Source organism: Apium graveolens, chromosome 1, assembly GCF_009905375.1.
Source record: "Apium graveolens cultivar Ventura chromosome 1, ASM990537v1, whole genome shotgun sequence".
NCBI classification, from domain to species: Eukaryota; Viridiplantae; Streptophyta; class Magnoliopsida; order Apiales; family Apiaceae; genus Apium; species Apium graveolens.
In genome coordinates this window covers 77,814,886-77,833,358 of record NC_133647.1, presented here as the reverse complement: position 1 = coordinate 77,833,358, position 18,473 = coordinate 77,814,886, and positions in this window count along the sequence as shown.

Below are 18,473 nucleotides of genomic sequence, written 5' to 3'. Positions count from 1 at the left end.
AGCCAGAGGATATACCAAAGATAGCTTTCAGAACAAGGTACGAACATTATGAATTTTTAGTGATGTATTTTGGATTAACCAATGCCCCGGTAGCATTCATGGACCTGATGAACAGAATTTTCAAAATTACTTGGACAAGTTTATTATTGTGTTTATAGATGATATTTTGATTTATTCAAAGACAGAAGAGGATCATGTAGAACATTTGAGGACAGCTTTGGAGATTTTGAGGAAGAAAAAGTTATATGTTAAATTCTCGAAGTGTGAATTTTGGCTACAGGAAGTTCAGTTCTTAGGACACATAGTCAGTAATGAAGGGATCAAAGTGGACCCAGCAAAGATTGAAGCAATTACAAATTGGGAAAAGCCGAAAACACCGACAGAATTAAGAAGTTTCTTGAGATTAGCGGGATATTATCGGCGATTTATTCAAAACTTCTCAAGTATTGCAACACCATTGACAAAGCTTACACGGAAGAATGAAAAGTTTATTTGAAACACAAATGTGAAGAAAGTTTTCAGGAATTGAAGCGAAGATTAATTACAGCACCTATTTTGTCACTTTCAGATGACCAAGGGAATTTCGTAATCTATAGCGATGCTTCTCATAAAGGACTAGGATATGTTCTGATGCAGCACGATAAGGTTATTGCGTATGCGTCAAGGCAACTCAAACCACACGAACAAAAGTATCCTACTCATGATTTGGAGCTAGCAGCCATAGTATTCACTTTGAAGATTTGGAGACATTATCTATATGGAGAAAAATGTGAGATTTATACCGACCACAAAAGTTTGAAGTACATATTCACACAAAAGGAGCTTAATATGAGACAGAGAAGATGGTTAGAACTAATTAAGGATTACGACTGCACGATTAACTATCATCCCGGTAAAGCAAATGTTGTGGCAGATGCATTAAGTCAAAAAGAGAAGTTGAATGTGTTATCAGTACCCGAGGAGATATACAAGGAATTTCAGAAATTGGAATTGGAGATTAGAGTTTGCAAGCCTGATGAAGCAAAAGTGTATAGTATGACTTTCCAGCCGGAGTTGTTAGAGAAGATAAGGAAGTGTCAAGTGGAGATAATGGATCAGGACATTAATCGTTTAGTAGGTGAGGAATTATGCACGTAAAAGGACGATCAAGGTATTCTTAGGTTTTCTTCTAGAATTTGGATCCCCCCAGTAATGGAGTTGAAGAATGAAATTTTACAGGAAGCTCATAATACAAGGTATTCAATCCATCCAGGGAGTACCAAGATGTACAGAGATTTAAAGGAAAATTATTGGTGGCCAGATATGAAGAGGGAGATTGCAGAATGGGTTAGCAGATGTTATACATGTCAGAGAGTTAAAGTAGAGCATCAGAGACCAAGTGGATTGTTGCAGCCATTAGAGATTCTAGAGTGGAAGTGAGAGCACATTGCCATGGATTTCATAGTCGGATTACCAAGGACAAAAGCCAATCATGATGCCATTTGGGTTATAGTGGACAGACTTACCAAATCAGCTCATTTCTTGCCTATAAATGAAAGATTTTCACTAGACAAGTTAGTCCATATGTACCTGAAAGAAATCGTAGTTCGTCATGCAGTTCCTGTGTCTGTTGTATCCGATCGAGATCCGAGATTTAATTCAAGATTTTGTAAAAGTTTTCAAGAATGTTTAGGAACGAGACTGAAAATGAGTACGGCTTATCATCCGCAGACGGATGGCCAAAGTGAACGAACGATTAAGACAATTGAAGTCATGTTACGCGTTTGTGCTATTGATTTTAAAGGAAATTGGGACGAGCATTTTCCATTGGTAGAATTTGCTTACAATAACAGTTATCATGCCAGTACTGGGATGCCAACCTATGAAGCTCTTTATGGACGCAAATGTCGAACTCCCGTATATTGGGATGAAGTAGGAGAACGCAAAATACTTGGACCTGAATTAGTGCAATAGACGAAGGAAGTTGTTGAAGTGATCCAGAAGAGATTAATAGCAGCCCAAGACCGTCAAAGGAAATATGCAGACCAGTCAAGGAAGGACATGGAATTTGAAGAAGAAAGCTTGGTATTACTGAAAGTATCACCATGGAAAGGACTAACAAGGTTTGGAACGAAAGGGAAGCTAAGCCCAAGATATGTCGGACCTTTTGACATCCTAAAGCGTGTTGGCAAAGTAGCTTACGAGTTGGCGTTACCCCCGCACATGGAGCACATTCATAATGTTTTTCACATATCGATGCTTAAGAAATATAATCCAGACTCCAGGCATGTAATTGAATACAATCCAATAGAACTTCAAGCAGATTTGTCATATGTAGAGAGTCCGATAGAGATTCTAGAAGAGAGAGAGAGAGAAAGTGTTAAGAAATAAAGTGGTAAAGTTATAAGAGTGTTATGGAGAAACCCAAAGGTTGAAGAATCAACCTGGGATTTAGAAAGTGATATGAAAGAAAAGTACCCTCATTTGTTTTCTTAGAAGATTCTGAGGACAGAATCCTTTTAAGGCGGGGAGGATGTAATATCTGGGATATATCGTGTAATTATTTTTGTTAATAAATAAATATTATGCATGTTCAATATTTATTCTGTGAATTATGTGTTAAGTGATATATGTGTTTGGATGTTTAAAATTGATATAATTTGAGTATTTTAATTTTTATATATCCAAAATAAAATATAGATAATAGTCATATCTTCCTAATTATTTTTATGTTGATTTGTGATTTTATAGGAAATTTATGGATTTAATAAATTCTTTTTCCGAGTATCTCTAAACTATTTTATATAATCGCTAACCAGCCGACTTCACCTTTTTTTACATTTTTATAACCCGAAACTCTTCCGAGAACTCCTTCCTAACCTAAATGCAATATTCGGAGCATTTTCCATATTTTGACTTTTTCGATCCGGCGTACGGTTTATCCTGTGCGGGTCCCGGCGCAATATTTTCGATACAAAATTCTTTCGGTAAATCAGTAAAACTCGTATTCTCGATAAACAGGATCTTTTTATTAAACTATTATAATTATCACCTCGTAATACGTGTAACCAGGCGCTGAGACCAAGACCGCAGTACAAATTGTACATATTTGGATAATTATCCCGGAACCGGTACCGTTTTGGATCCGTTTTTATAAATAAACGTACTATTTTATATCCGAAATGGTCCAACGAGATACTATTTTTCCGTAAATATAAATAGCCCTTACCATAATTATTTCCTTACCAAAAATCATTTGCAAACCAGTAAAATATTTATAAAACAGAGAAAATACTATATTTATATTTCGTTCTTCGTAATCAAACTCAAATCCGGAGGCGTTATCGATATCGGATTTTGGCGTGCATATACTCAAAACGAAGCTATTGATTTGTACTTTCAGAATCATCCATCAAAATCACTACAGAATCAAAGGGTAATTTCCTATAAACTGATTTATATTCAAATTTTTTAAGAATTAAAATTTGGGTTTTGAGTTCGAGCAACTGTATGTATGATTTGATGATTGCATGTTGTAGCTCTTCTTTTCCTGATGATTTTGGTATGTCATATGATCAATTTGGAGTTCAATAACATGTTTAAATTAGGGTTTGATTCTCGAATTTTATAATTAGGGTTTATACTCGTCTGAATGTTCTTGATTAAATTTGGGGGTTTCTTATTTAGAGATTTGTAGACGTTCTAGAGGGGTGGGTTTTGTTCCCCTTGAAATTTTCAATCGATTCATATATAACTTGCGACTTTGCTCGTAATGACCATGGTTTTGATTTGAAAGTTCGTCGGTGTTCTTGGGAGTTTTGGCCGGATTTCTATTTCCAGCTATTGTTTGGTTCGATTGTTGCTTGATTTGAACTCTGGGAGCGATTTGGAATGAAAACCCCGTCTGAATCACACGAAACCATGTTGTTTGTGCTCAGATCGGGGCTCGCCGGAGTTTTTTAACGGTCGCCAGATTCTGGGTTCATGAAGAACCCATTTTTATTCTTGGCGACCCTAAATCCAACCCAGTTTGACCCGGTTTTGATCCAAATTTTTGTAAAATCAATTCCTAATTCCTGTTTTTACAGTTTAGTCCCCCAGGGTTTTCAAACTTTGCAAAAACTTGATTTCTGTTTCAGAAACTTTTAAAAATCAGATTTCTTTTATAAATTCATTTCCAAAATTGATTTTTATTTTCTAAAATTCCAAAAATCTTTTATTTTAATTCCAAAATTCATTTTTAATTCAAAAATAAATTTAAATTACTTAATTAATTAATTTTATTTAATAATTAATTGATTAATTGATCAATTAATTTAAATATTAATTGATTAATTAGTTTAATTATTTATTAATTGATTTCAGTTGATTATTTAATTGGATTTAATTATTTTAAAATGATTTAAAAATCCTAAAAAATAATTTCGAGCTTTGAAATATTATTTTAAATTATTTTTAAGGCTCGATAGTTATTATAAAATTATTTTAGAGTCAGATTTGAGTAATCAGACTCTGTTTATTACCCGAAATTGATCCAACGACCCGTTTTGACTCCGAAAATATTTTAAAAATCATATTAAATACCTGAAAGAGTTTTTATGACCCGAGACCTCTCTATAAAATGAATTTCATTAGTTGTTTGACGTGCTATGTGTTATACGTGATTTGTTTCATTAGTCGGATTTGGGTAAAACGAAGGGTAGATAGAAATGTATACCGAATAGAATTATATGAGTTACGTATTAATAGATACTTATGATATGTGAGAAGAAGAGGCAAGGCGTAGGAAAGGGAAACTGGTAGTCGAGGAGTAGGAGATTGTGATTGAAAATTGGTGAAGTATAGCAAGCTAGTACCAAGCAAGTGTTCTGAACTTTCTCGAGGTATATTATGAATAGCCGATAGTTTTATCTTATATTACAAGTGCTTTGAAGCACCGAACCCTAAACCTTGATTCCTGTTATTGATCTTTGAACCGTAAACCTTATTCTTTCAGAACCATTGATTACTGAATACCCAAAGATGAACCACAGATATATGAAACTACTCCACAAATACATATAAACTAAATACCGAACACTGAACCAAGATTTGCTTATATACTCAAACCATTATACCTTATAAATTGAAAGACCAAATCCTTTAAACCTTGAAACTTTGATTCTTTTGTTATCCGATTCTTTCACCATCTGATAGCCATTCTTTGAAATTGCTATTTTGTTTCCTTGTGAAGATTAAAACCCATCTCATGATTGAAATATCACATGTTGATTATGACTCTGTTTATTGTTTTACATTTTTTATCTGTTATTGTGATAGAATTGGATTATTTTATTAAATTATGGACCAGATTCGTGGTCAGACCAGATTGGTGGTCAAGTTAGGCAAATGTGTGCCTTGGATCCAGTAATTAGAGCAAAGTTGTGTGCCTTGCTTTGCGTTAGTGCGTGACTGATCAGCAGCCTAACCTTGTTTTTTTTTAAATGAAAATTTTATATCCAATTCTGAATCATTATCCATTGTTCTCTTGACACCTCAAATTATTTCACTTGATCATTGTTTGTTCTCAGTATTGTCAATGTGACTTGCTGAGCTAGTTAGCTCATTTGTGTGATTTTGTTTATGTTCTTTTCCAGTTAAGAAGGAACCTGTTGGTAGCGAGGATCCCCAATCCAGTGCGAGAGCTAGGGGTCCAGGTTGATCGAGTTAAGCTAGCTGACAGCTTTTGAGATAGTTTAAGTTTGTAAAGTTTGTAATGATGTTTAATATTCAGTTGTAAGTTTGAATAGTTGGGATTTGGGCGTTTATAATATAAGTGTGTGTGTGTGGCTTGTGTACATACTTTAACCTGTTGCGGTCTGTGGTAGTTGGTAAGTAGGGTCACTGCATATTATTATTATCTTTATTATTGTTATAAGCAGGTTATCAATAAGGTGTGTGTGTGTGGACCCCAAACTTCTGACCCGGGTTTGGAGGGCGCCACAGGTTTGGTATCAGAGCTACAAGTTATAAGTCACTGACACAAGCCTAGATTGACGGGAATGGGTAGACTGATGAACTTTTGAAACTGATTATAACTTGAACGGTGGTAGTTCAAGTAGTATTCGGAAAAGTTATAAGTATATTGGAGTATCTTGTAACTTCATCTTTTCCGCTTATATCTAGTTAATGATTATCTTATTCATGACAAAGATTTTCAGAAAAACGTTGAGACAAGGTTAGATATATGAGATCACCTTGCAACGATATTTTTATACAGTTATAAACTAGAACTCTATGTATATTATGCATGGAAGAGGATTTCCAAGATTTTTAAAAGTATATACACATATATACTGAATATTTTGTGACTTGGTCGCGATAAGATATCAAACTTAGTTCATTTCTTCTTGACCAAGACTTTCGTGAGTATTGTGAGAATGTTCATATATTGTTAATTATTATACATGTTATTTCGGTGGGCATGTTGCTCACCCTTGCTTTATTCTTTCATCACACAACAACATCTAGACAAGATGAATAGGACCAAGCTCCCAATTGGTGAGCGGATAGGAAATGTTTCACAGTCTCCTGTAGGCGTTGATGTCGTTGTAGCTAAGGTAGGAACTACCAATAGGCTAGGTTTTCAACTTTTGATGTACCAGACTTATGTATATTTATGAATTGTAATAATGACAAAGAATATGTAAATTTATTCAGAAACCCTTTTGAGGTGTAATGACTTATAATTGTGGAATAAAATGACTTGTGTTATTTTTGTTATTCATCTCTGAGACTATAACTTGTGGTGTGTGTGTATATTGTGGGGTCACAGTACGCAGTAATTATGGGGTGTTAAATTTTCAATCCGAGTTGGGCCTCAGCTAGCTTGGAAATAATGTTTACAAAACGGAACACTAAAGATTTGAAGAAGATTGTAAAAGTAGATAAAGCAATCAAAGCTCCTGAGCCCACCTAGAGTTACGTCATGCGAGGCCAAACTTACAAAAAGATTTAAAGCCAGCAACGTTGCGAGCTCGCATCTTCAGCTCGCACTTCTTGTGATTCGAGGAAAAAATACTTAATAAAAATATAAGTTTTTTACAAATCCCTTTGCTAAAGGCGTGGAAATGCGATGCGAGCCGGTGGGCCCGGCTCGCTGTTAAGAAAACAAACTTTTCATATATGGCTAGGATTATAACAATTCTAAACCATTTGTGATGCGGGTTTGTCCCACTTTACTTTACTTGTGTTAAATTAAAAAAGCAAGATGAGCTCATGAGAATAATAGACAAGCAATGCGAGCGATGGACTCGGCTCGTTTGTTAACTTGACCCGCCATGTGCTGCCAGGGTTATAATAACTCAAGGGAAGTAGTGAAATAGTTAAACTCAAGAAGCACAATTTTGTAAGGAGCGGTGTGAGCCCATCCCAACAAATAAGGAAATTATGAGTGAAATTAACTTGCACCAATCCTCTCGCATTATTAAACATGCGAAGAGGCAACACTTGGCAAAATTATGCAACTAAAAAAATGGTGAAATACAAGGGAGCGATACGAACCGGTGGGCTCGGCTCGCTCCTAGATGAATATATTTTTCCATACACGGTCATAGTTAAAATAACTCTAAGCCAGTAGGGGAGAAAGTTGTGAGCAATGCGAGCTCATCCAACTTGTTTATATATAACAACAGTACGATGTGAGCATGGAAGACTTGTAAATTGTTACAACAATGATGATTAAGCGAAGTCAAGAGTTAGGCCCGAGGGTGAGATAATTTAATTACAACTGCGATAGAAACAAAAACAAAAACGGAGTGCCCTCCTCCTCATCAAAAGTTTAAAAAATTAAAATAAATTAAGCTTTGTCGGCTTATCACTCCGTATGGGCTTGCTCAGCTGCGACTCAAGCTTCATCAACCATCTTGGCATCTCTCACCATCTCCAACTTCATTTTTTCGGCATGCCTGGCCATGCCTGCACCGAGGAGACCCCAATCGAAGTCAGGAACTATATTAATAAAGATCTTCATAAAATTCCTTGTTCCTAGGTTCCTGGCATCCGCTAGGACGGCCTCCCGGCTCGCGGTCAGAGTAGAAAATGACCCATCTAGCTCTGCAATTTTATTTTCCAGGGCCTCCATCTCCTTTCTCGCTACATTAGTGGTCAGGTCATGGGCCTCCTTCTACTCCCTCAGCTCCTTGGCATGAGCAGCCGACAAGTCAAGTATTTTTATTATAATTTTCCAGCAGATCTTTTTTCTCCTACCCATGCTCGTTGACTTGTCCTTGTAGAGCTATAATCTTGGCATCCAACTTCACGCTAGCCTGGCCGATGGCTCGAATCTCCCGGTCCTAGAGAGCCGGCGGAAGACACTCGACTGCGGCCCAGGTTAGGTCATCATTGCTAGCTTCAAGAGATGTTGAGGTCCAATTCTTGACGTCCTGGTCGCTGAAATTAGATTGTGCGAGCCGACCAAATATGGTCACGACTGTGCTGGAAGATGAGGAGGTGGAGGAGGAATATCAGCAGGAACGGAGAGCAGGGTCCTCTTAGGAACAGGCTCGCATGTTCTCCCATCCTTGGAGCTTCGATGCCGCTTTAGTTTAAAATAAGGAGCACCGCCTTTAAGATGCTCGGTTAGAGTTGTCTTGTGAGCCACGAGAATTTCCTGAGTGCGAGCCGCTATGGCTAGTGAACAGGATCTGAAGCTGCGGTGGCTTTTTCGACCTCCTCCATGAAACGGATCGGGGAGATGGCCATATCTGAAAATAATCAACAAAAAGATTGTTAACACAGATAAGATGCGAGTATGAGAAAGATGTAATGCAAAAAATTTCAGGTAAAGGTGCAAGCAGGAAAGAGATGCAATATAAGATATGCAACTAAAGTGCAATGCGACATATAAATAGAAATATAAAAGGTGCAAGCCCACCGGCCCGCGTTATTAACAATATGCGAGGTCACAAGGCCAAGCTCCGAACCTGGTACCATTACCTTTCTTGGTTCTCTTTTTTGATTTCTACTTTTGAGGAGTGAGTCTTAATCCTTTTTTCAAAAACCCACACTCGACCAGGTTCGAGGTGGTACTGAGCTTACAGATATTCATGTTCACAGTGGGAAGCCCAAGGAGGTTGTCCGCGTTTATTTTTTCTTGCCCTTGGAGGATACTGTCAGGTGAAGTGGCTGGAGATAAATGAAAAAGGAAAGATTGATTATTAAAATGAACATTTATTAAAGAAGAAAATATGGCAGAAAGAACTTGTCTTGCATGGGTTGTAATAGAAGTGGGTTGGGACTCGAGGCACCTCATGAATGTAGAAGTAGGGACTCCTCCACTTCCCCGAGTTGCTCGGCCCGCTGTGGATAAGGTTTTTCTTATTGTAGCATGGCCAGATCGAAAGGTAGAAATATCCAAAGTCATTCAGTGAGCGCTTTAAGTTAAGTAAATAACCTAATTGCCTCGCGGTGAGAGGAGGATATCCATGCTTGTAATATAGGATGTATAGAGCGATGGTGGCCCTATATCCATTTGGATTGATTTGCAGTGGGGCGAGATGATAGTACTCATAAACGTCTTTGATGAATGGGTGGAGAGGTGAAGAAATCCCCAGCCAAAGTAGGAAGGTGGACAAGACCATGCGAGGCACCCTTCCCCCATTCTCGAGGTGGTTGAATGTATAGCATCACATGTATGGCTTGAGAAGGATTACATGACCCTCGAGCTGGAACTGGTCAACAATATCAGCCATGTAATTTTGAGTGAGTGAGGATGTCAAATCGTGGCAAGCTAAGATTTTCACCTCTTCTTAGGATGTGGTGGAACTTTCCTCCCCATCTGAAATAATCAGTTTCCTAAAAATAATCTCACCCTCGAGCTCGGGCTGGGTAGGGGGTGAAAATGGTTCAGGAGAGGTAGCGGGGGCATAGCTGTAGTTCCAAACATTGACTTGGCTTGTCAAATCTACCACCTCCTCGCTCTTTGGAGGGTCATAAGACTAGTGTGAGCCGTCCTTCTCGTCTTCGAGCCCGAGAAAGGGATACTCTATAGTAACTGGCTTCTTTCCTTTGTTAGTATCATAGTAGGCACTGCCCAGGTTGCTATCAATGAACTCAGAGTTGAGGTGAATGGAGTCGAGGGTAGTATCTGGGGCTAGCTTAAGACGGGCCTCTCTTTCTTGAACCATTTCCCTCAAAATCTCATCGGCTCGCTCTTTGTCGATAGGAGTAGGCTCACTCCTGAGAAGCTCCTCTACACCAAGCGATGTAGGAATCTTAGAGAGTTCCACGGCTTTATTTCTCCAATCGCAAATGTTGGTTTCCTTGGTGTAATCTTCAGGTTTGGGATCAAGGTGGATGTTCAGTGAGTTGGAGCCGCTGGCACGCATTGAGCATTCAACTCAAGCAATGTTCATGGCCCCTTGTGGGATGATGGCGGAGCTAGGAGAGATAGGCTGACTGAGAGGACTAGATAGAGAAGTCAGCTCGTGCTGGAAGTCTTTGGAACCTCGTTGTTCGGGTGGATATTGGTCAAGAGGAGAAGGGGTAGCTAAGGAGCGAGCCGGGCTCGAAAAAGACCGAGACAGCCCATAAGAGTGGGCTGAAGACTCACTCGATATATGTAAAAGATGGTGAATGTCAGTGTGTGGCCCTATAAAGTAAAAAGATAAATGAGCTAGTGTCCTCACATCACACACAAAAATGGGGCTGCACCCAAAGGTCTATGCGAGCTCATGGGTTCGCACCACGATTTGTGAATGTGAGTGTTAAAAAAGAGTGACATCGAACATGTGGTGTGGGCTCACATAATACATATGAGAAAACAACAATGAAAATGCATGATTTTTGATCAAAATGATAAATATAGATGATTCAAATGAAGATCCTGAAAGAATCTGTCGTCGGAGAATAGTGCCGCCTGTAAACGGTCCTAGTGGTGATGATTGTCTTGGTCGTGGTAGATCCTTGAGCAAAAGGGACAACAATTTGTTAATGTTCTTGGAAAAGTGAGAAATGGGGAGTGAATATCTCATATTTATAGGGGATAAAGAGAGAATGTGATGATGACATGTATCATCATCTTGGTGGATGATACAGATCCTCATGACAGCTGTCTTACAGCTGTCAACCACTGAAAAGACATGACTATTGGAAGAGGTGCGAGGCGGCCCAGACATGTACGCTGTCCAATTGGCTCACATCATTTAGGTATAAAGGTAGAAGCGGCCTCTTGGGATCGCATTCGCAGGAACATATAAACAGGTGTTGAAAAATTTCTAGCCCCAAAATACGACCAGGAATTTTGGAGGGTAGTTCTTAGGCCCGCATTTGGGCATGTGCCCTAAACAGGTCCCCACGGGTATGTCCGAAAGTGAGGCCTAGATTACTGGAAAGCACGAGTTGGGCCAGTGGGCTCATACCTTGATTTTTCTGTTAAAAGCACAATCCTTTAAGGAATATAAAGTCTTAGTGGGTTGGGCTCATTACGGGCTGGGTTTGTGGGCTCATTGTGCGAGCTGGGCTCGTGGGCTCATTGTGTGAGCTATGCTTGTGGGCTTATTGTATGAGCTGAGCTCGCATCATGTGATTTGGGCTCGTGGATACATTATTTGTGACGGGTTCATGGGCTCACAACACCTTATGATCATGATTTGTGGAATGCAAGCCCATTACATGACTTCCAGCCCGTATCGCGTATGAGCTGAAGGAGCCTATCCACATGCGAGCTGTGCTCGTAAACTCACTTCTAGTGAAATAATAAAGGAGAGGGCACACCTATTGGTCTGAGAAGAGATAGTACGAGCCGAGGTGACCATGTCGGCTCGCTTTAGATGAATTTATCTGAAATATGGAAAATGACTCATAGATGACTGGGTTGTTTATGAATTTTGGGGCCGACATGGGACATTCCTACAATCACGGGAAGAAATGAGGAGATGTCGCGAGATTGTAGGAAGCATATGGGTCCAGTCGAGGTTTACATGACTAATTGGCTAAAAGCCTGACTTAGATATGGGTTTGGGCTACACGGGTAGAAAAACCCTAACCCTAATATATATAACTTGTTCCCCAAGAACCATGTGATGCTTGATCCCTATAAATAGGGTATGTAGGCACTTATATGAGACATGAGTAGACACTTGACGAAGAATAAAGAAAAATCATATTCTTTTTTGAGGAGTCATCATATAATTTCAGCCACCACCACACACAACCTTCCTCCGCCCTCAAACACCACCCCTGATCTTTATTCCGGCCATCAACCTCCAAAACACTGTTGTAAGAAATTCTCCATATAATATCAATTATATATATGACGTTCATTTTTGGTCTTGTACTAGTTTATACTCTTCCAGACAAATTTTTTCTTCTTAAACGGGATTTAAGTCGTAAGATTTGTTATATAGACTTTGTTGTGAGGTGCAATGAGATGAGGTGATCCTTCGTTTCAAGACCCAAGTCTTTAACACGTTAACGAGGAGTAAAGTGTTATTACACCGTGTAGAAGGAGAAAAGATCCAAGATCCAAGACCTAAGATCCAAGATTATCAAAATCGTAGAGTAACATAATCTACAAGGGTGATTGCGAAGTTTTGAGGAAATAGATGAGAGTTGCGTTTCAAGAAAAGCTTGCAAGGGTTCTACTCAGATTATGAGGAAATAACGGGGAGTTATTTTTCAAGATTAGTCTAGTAGGATTTGCCATTGTATTTTGGGGAATTAGCGTGTAGTTAAGGTTCAAGGTAAATACATCATGATGTAAAGGTTTTTCCACCTATAGTTTCTTTATAGTAGAGAAAATCTTGAGTCCGGGGAGGAACTCGGGGACTGGAGTAGGGGTGAGTGGACTCCGATTGTGCAGGCCCCATGAACCAGGATAAAGTCAACTGTCTCGCACTCTATTTGTTTACCTCTTTATTTTTCATACTCAATTTACCTGCTCACAAGTAACGAATTTTTAAACGATAAAGAAAATTCAAAAAATGCCAAGCTCTAAATTTAAAAAGGTTATAAACTATTAAACCCCTTTTAGTTTATTAACCCCTATTTTGGGCCTAACAAAAATAACTTGTTTAATGCAGCATGCACATTATCTAATGAACAAATGCGTATTTACAGTATTCTTTAAAACTAACATTTATTTATTACTGTTAAAATATTTACATTAATTAAAAAAGTTTCACTAGCATCATTGTTACGTGCTGATTCTCAATGATCAGGAGAAGCTCAAGATCTGGTTGTTCTGGATGTCATCAGGATTTGATATGCCATCAGGATTTGATGTCCATCAATATTTGCAGAAGCTTCAGTATTTGAAGAGCAGTCTGTTCTGAAGATTGAGTTTGTTCCTTATTTTGAGGGATGGATATATGTTCGTTCTGAGTGATAGACTTTGTATATTCAGTTAGAGATATGTAATAACCCAAATTTTTGACGTCGATAAAAGACCTTTATGAATAGTAACCTTGCGGTCTAAGAAAAACTTTTACGACCACACCATATACAAGTTTTTAATTTAAGTTTCCGAGTTGATATTGTGATTATACGTACCAAATGAGTGTATGTAAACGCTATTAGTTTTCGAAGAAAATAAACTTTGAAAAAAACGACCATATTTGAATCATCGAGGATTACGGGAATCACAATATAATTACGAATTTAAAACCCTACGAATTTATATTCAAGCATGATAATTCAAAACACAAGGAATAAATACGAAAGGATTTACGTCACGAACCATTTACGAGAAAGTATTACGAAAATGTTTAAGCGACCGAACGAACGCGTAAATGATTAAATAAACGTAACGCACTAACTAACAATGGTAGAAAAGTAATCATGGTTACTTTATCAAATAGTAAGCTAAGCATAGGATGATCAACCAAGGCTAGCAAATAGTGAGCTAAAGAGCTAAACCAAGTGGCTTAGCTTGTAATCTACCAATGCTAGCTAGTTTTGTCTCCAAGATTGGCAACCAAGATCAAATCCTAGGATATATATTAAGGAATAAAAATTAACTACAAGATATCACCACATTATTTCAATAAGCTCCCAAGAAGCAACAAAATTTTCTCTCCCCATTTCTTCTTCTCTTCCATTCGGCCCTTTTCAAGAAACCAAGAAATCAAATTCAAACCTTCAAGCTTTATCCATGGATAAATCCTCCCATTAATTCTCAAGCTTCCTACCAACCAAACTAAGGTAAGATAAATCTTTGAGCTCTTTTTATCAAGGTTTGATGGGTGAAATAAAATTAAGAAAGTTGATAACGAATAGTATGAATAGTAACTCTTCTTTGGTTCTTGATTTTAATGGTTGTTTTAGGTTCCAAAAACTATACTAAGCACTCCCAAGACTTCACCATCATCAAGAACACATCTCAAGCTCTCAAGAAAGGTATAAATCTTTGACCAAACCTTATTTAAGATTTAAGTTCAAGATCCTTTTAGTATATAGTTGTAAACCTAGTTTTGGTGGGAGTATTGTTGTAATCTTGATGTTTAGCTAAGTAGATTTAAGGTTGTTTATTGTTGCCTCAAGAAAATGATGTTCTTGAGAGTAGTTAGTGTGGTGATGATGATATGTTGATATTTGGTGGTAGTATAAAGATTTAAGGCATAAACGAAACTCTGATCGTAACCGTAATCTCGCTAAAACGAACAAAATATAACTTTAAGTTTCTGCAGAAAGTCCCAAAGATTTAAACTGTAGCTTCTTGAAAACTAATCCTTGATTATCATATAAAATGTTATAAGGATCGTTTAGGCGCTTGAATCTCTTGATTCCTATTTACGGATCAAAAGTTATGGCCATTTTACTAAAAGTGATTTATGCGACAAAAACTGCTACGAATTACGAACTTTAAAAATAAAAGGATCGACTTAAAAATGTTCATAAATCATGAAATTTCTACACAGAGTATAAAATTTAGTTTCCTAACTGACGTAATAATTTCATGTGAAAATAATGATTTTTCAATTTTATAAAAATATCGGAGCCGAGGTCGCGCGGAGTACAAATGTCAAAAACAACCCCCTGTTAGGAAACTGCCACTTCAGGATTTTCACCCCTGTTACCAGAAAACTATTTTGAAGTAATATGTTCTAAATTTTGTCTAGATCGCGCACGCGAAAACGGTGCATCAATTGAGTTAACGGTTTGAGAGATATCAACATTTTAGTGAAAGCGGTTTCAATAGTAAAACTCCGTAGTTGACCGAACTTTTGAAATACTTTTCACCTAATTTAATTCATTTTATCAAAATAAAACTTTTAGGATAAGTATTAAAAGCACTCAAGAAGCTCCTCGAGGTGGTTTCGTATTAAAATACTAATTTTACGATTTATTAAAAATGATAGAATGCGAGTTGCGTAATAGTAACATTCGGTAAAGTACTCTAGAAGGCTACTTTGACCGTCCGTTTCGACCAAGGATTGATACTTATTTCGAGTCGGTCGAATATTGAAAATTATGAAGTATTGAAATTATTAGAATATAAGTTGGTGATGAGAGTAGGAATGCTGATTAAGATTATGATATTTGTTGAATAGAAAACCCGGAACGAAAGGAAGTCGGAAAACGTATCTTGGATTCCAGACAAGTTTTCAAACCCTACCTTTTTAGAACCGTTGTGTTGTGATTGCTTTTAAATACTGCGATATATGCATGATAAATGTTTTATGGAGATTTATAAATTGTTATATATTGAATCATAAGATATGATGATTTTGGTATAATAAAAGTATCGGATTTGAAACGATATATTTAGACCGAGGATTGGTCGGTGTAAGTTTATAAAAACTCCGGAAGTATTCCGGAGTTGTTATATTTGGGAAATGTTAATGCTAGAGAATAGTGTAACATGTATATTATAAGACCGAGAGTCGGTCGGGATTTCAAAATAAAAACCCGGGAATCATTCCGGTGATATTACGGAACGATTAAAAGTCCATAGTAGTTACGTATTAAGGGACCCAACGTCCACTTACGAAACATTAAAACACCTCGAACTTTTATTAAAACAGTTTCCAAAGGTCGTATTCCCTCAACTATATTTTATCGTTCGAGTAATAAATATCATGTACCTACTCATTTATTATGGGAGAAGCATATCCCAACGATTATTTATTTCAAAACTGATTAAACATTAAAGGTTATTAAATTACGTAAACATAAATTAGTTGAGAAATATTAATTTAAATATTCTTTTAAAAGTAAACTCCTTCGAGGTTTAATTATTTATCGATTATCATCTAATTAATTATTATTTATTAAATGGTTTATTTATGATTTAAAAATTATAGAACCTGATTTTAAATACTTTCTGATTTTCGGAAAATCATTCGAATAATTTCAGATCGTCGAAGAATAGTATCTCGACTTATTTAAATATTTGAATATATTTTCAAAAGAAACTCCCCCCTTATTTAATTATCTGTTGATAACGGTCTACTCACATCCTTAGTACTTCCTCCGAAAAATTCGGAAGTACGTATACATATACATATATACACTAATAAATCAAGTTATTTCTATCAACAAGCAAAACGCTTGGGGGAACTTTGATGTGGTTCAAGTTCTCGAGATATGATAGGATTTCCTAAAGGAAAAAGGAGGGGTAGGATCCAAGTACTTCGCGTATTGGATAGACTACCGGTACCGTAGGAGACGGTACAATATGTACCTAAGGACCTGCGAAGTGTGTATACCCGAAATGAGGACACATAGCCCGTATGCGGCAAGGGTGATAACTGGGATACGAAGGTGTCGTCCTTCTACTAGTAGAAAAGGTTACTTTTATCGTAGTACGACTGATCATCGTATGCGGTGGCTCCAATGAATGTCCTATATTCTTCCAATTGGAATTGAGATGCAATTCCTTAACCCAAGCCTAGGTGCTGGGTTTACCATTAATATATTTGCAGACTAATAAGTCAATCAAAGAATTGTTTTGAAAAGAGGCGTGTATCACCAACAAAACTACTCTGAATAAATACGTATCCTTGTACAGAGTAATATAATTTCCTTTAACAGTCTTTTCAAACTGTTGATTATTATGGCTGAGCATTATTGCTCACTCTTGCTTTCTTTTAAATGTCACAACATAACAGATTACCAATATGACTGCATGGCACTTAGTCACTTGAAATCGTGGGGAGAATCCCTTATAGCTTTGTCTCAGGTGGACCAGAGTATCCATATAGGTATAAGATGTTAGTAATAATTATTGTAACTTCATGTAGAGGTTATGAATAATTGTTTAAGATCCTGTAAAGTACATTTGAGTGTAATAAAAGAAGATTACATTTTGTACATCATTTCTAAGTCTATAACTTGTGTGTGTGCATGAGATTGGGGTTTGTTGGATTATTGAATCTATACAGGTTACACATGAGTGATGGATGGCGTGATGACCCAGATTCCTGACCCCGAATTTGGGGGCGTTACAGAAATGGTACCAGAGCCTTAAGTTATAGTACTTAGAGACGAGAGTGTTAGGATTTTGTCTAGATATGAGATTTCGTAAGAGCTCATATAGAGTTCATCATTGGACTACTGGATGTAGCCTCAATGTGTAGGTTAGATTAAATGTATATTTGAGGTATTAAAGTGTGACTAATAGAACCATTAGAGATTATCAGAATGATGAGAAGAAAAATTATAATCATATATGATTTGGCAAGGATGTGGATGTAGAACTCGGAGCCGAGTCTCCAGGGCATTTGGGGTAAAGACGATATTACCAACACCATATGTAAATTTTGATAACACGAGCCTTGTTACTCGTTGTTCTTTATAGGTTTCCCATGAAGGGGCATCACATGTGAGAACCATAAAGTCTAATTATTAATATACAGTTGATATTATTGACCCAAACTAGTTAAAGGTGTCATTTTACCTAGGAGGATGTGAATATTGTATTAATCACGAATTCACCAGAGATAGTGTCCAATATACCCTTAAGGATATTTTCTATTAAGGAAGAGTTGAATGTAATATAAGAATGTTAACGTAAGACGACTACACTACATGATATTTTTAGTGCGCTTAACATGTAAGGATATGATGGTTTAGATTAAAAATTAAGAGCATCGAGAATCGATGGCATGTCTATAATTAAATGGCGTAAGATTCTAACGAGCGATGGTTCGATCTTAGAACATTTTGAAAAGAGATAGACCAGTGAGTCTAGAGCGGAATTCTTCGGTAGATATGATGTCAGAGGCTACGTATATATACTCGTAGACCTCTAATATATTCGGTAACGTATGTTCAATTACACACACATGCCACTGAACTTATGGACTGCATTGAGATCCCTAAGAGATCTCTTTGATCTGTTCCCAGGGGAAACTGGCCACTTATAGTTAGTAACGGATGCGTGTAGCAGGAAACTATCGGCTTAACAGATGTTTTTGAAATATATCTGAGTAAGGTCTTCGAGATAAAACACTGGAATGACAGATTTACGTGTCAAGGTCAAACTAGTAAGCGATTTTAAAATGATGTTGAAA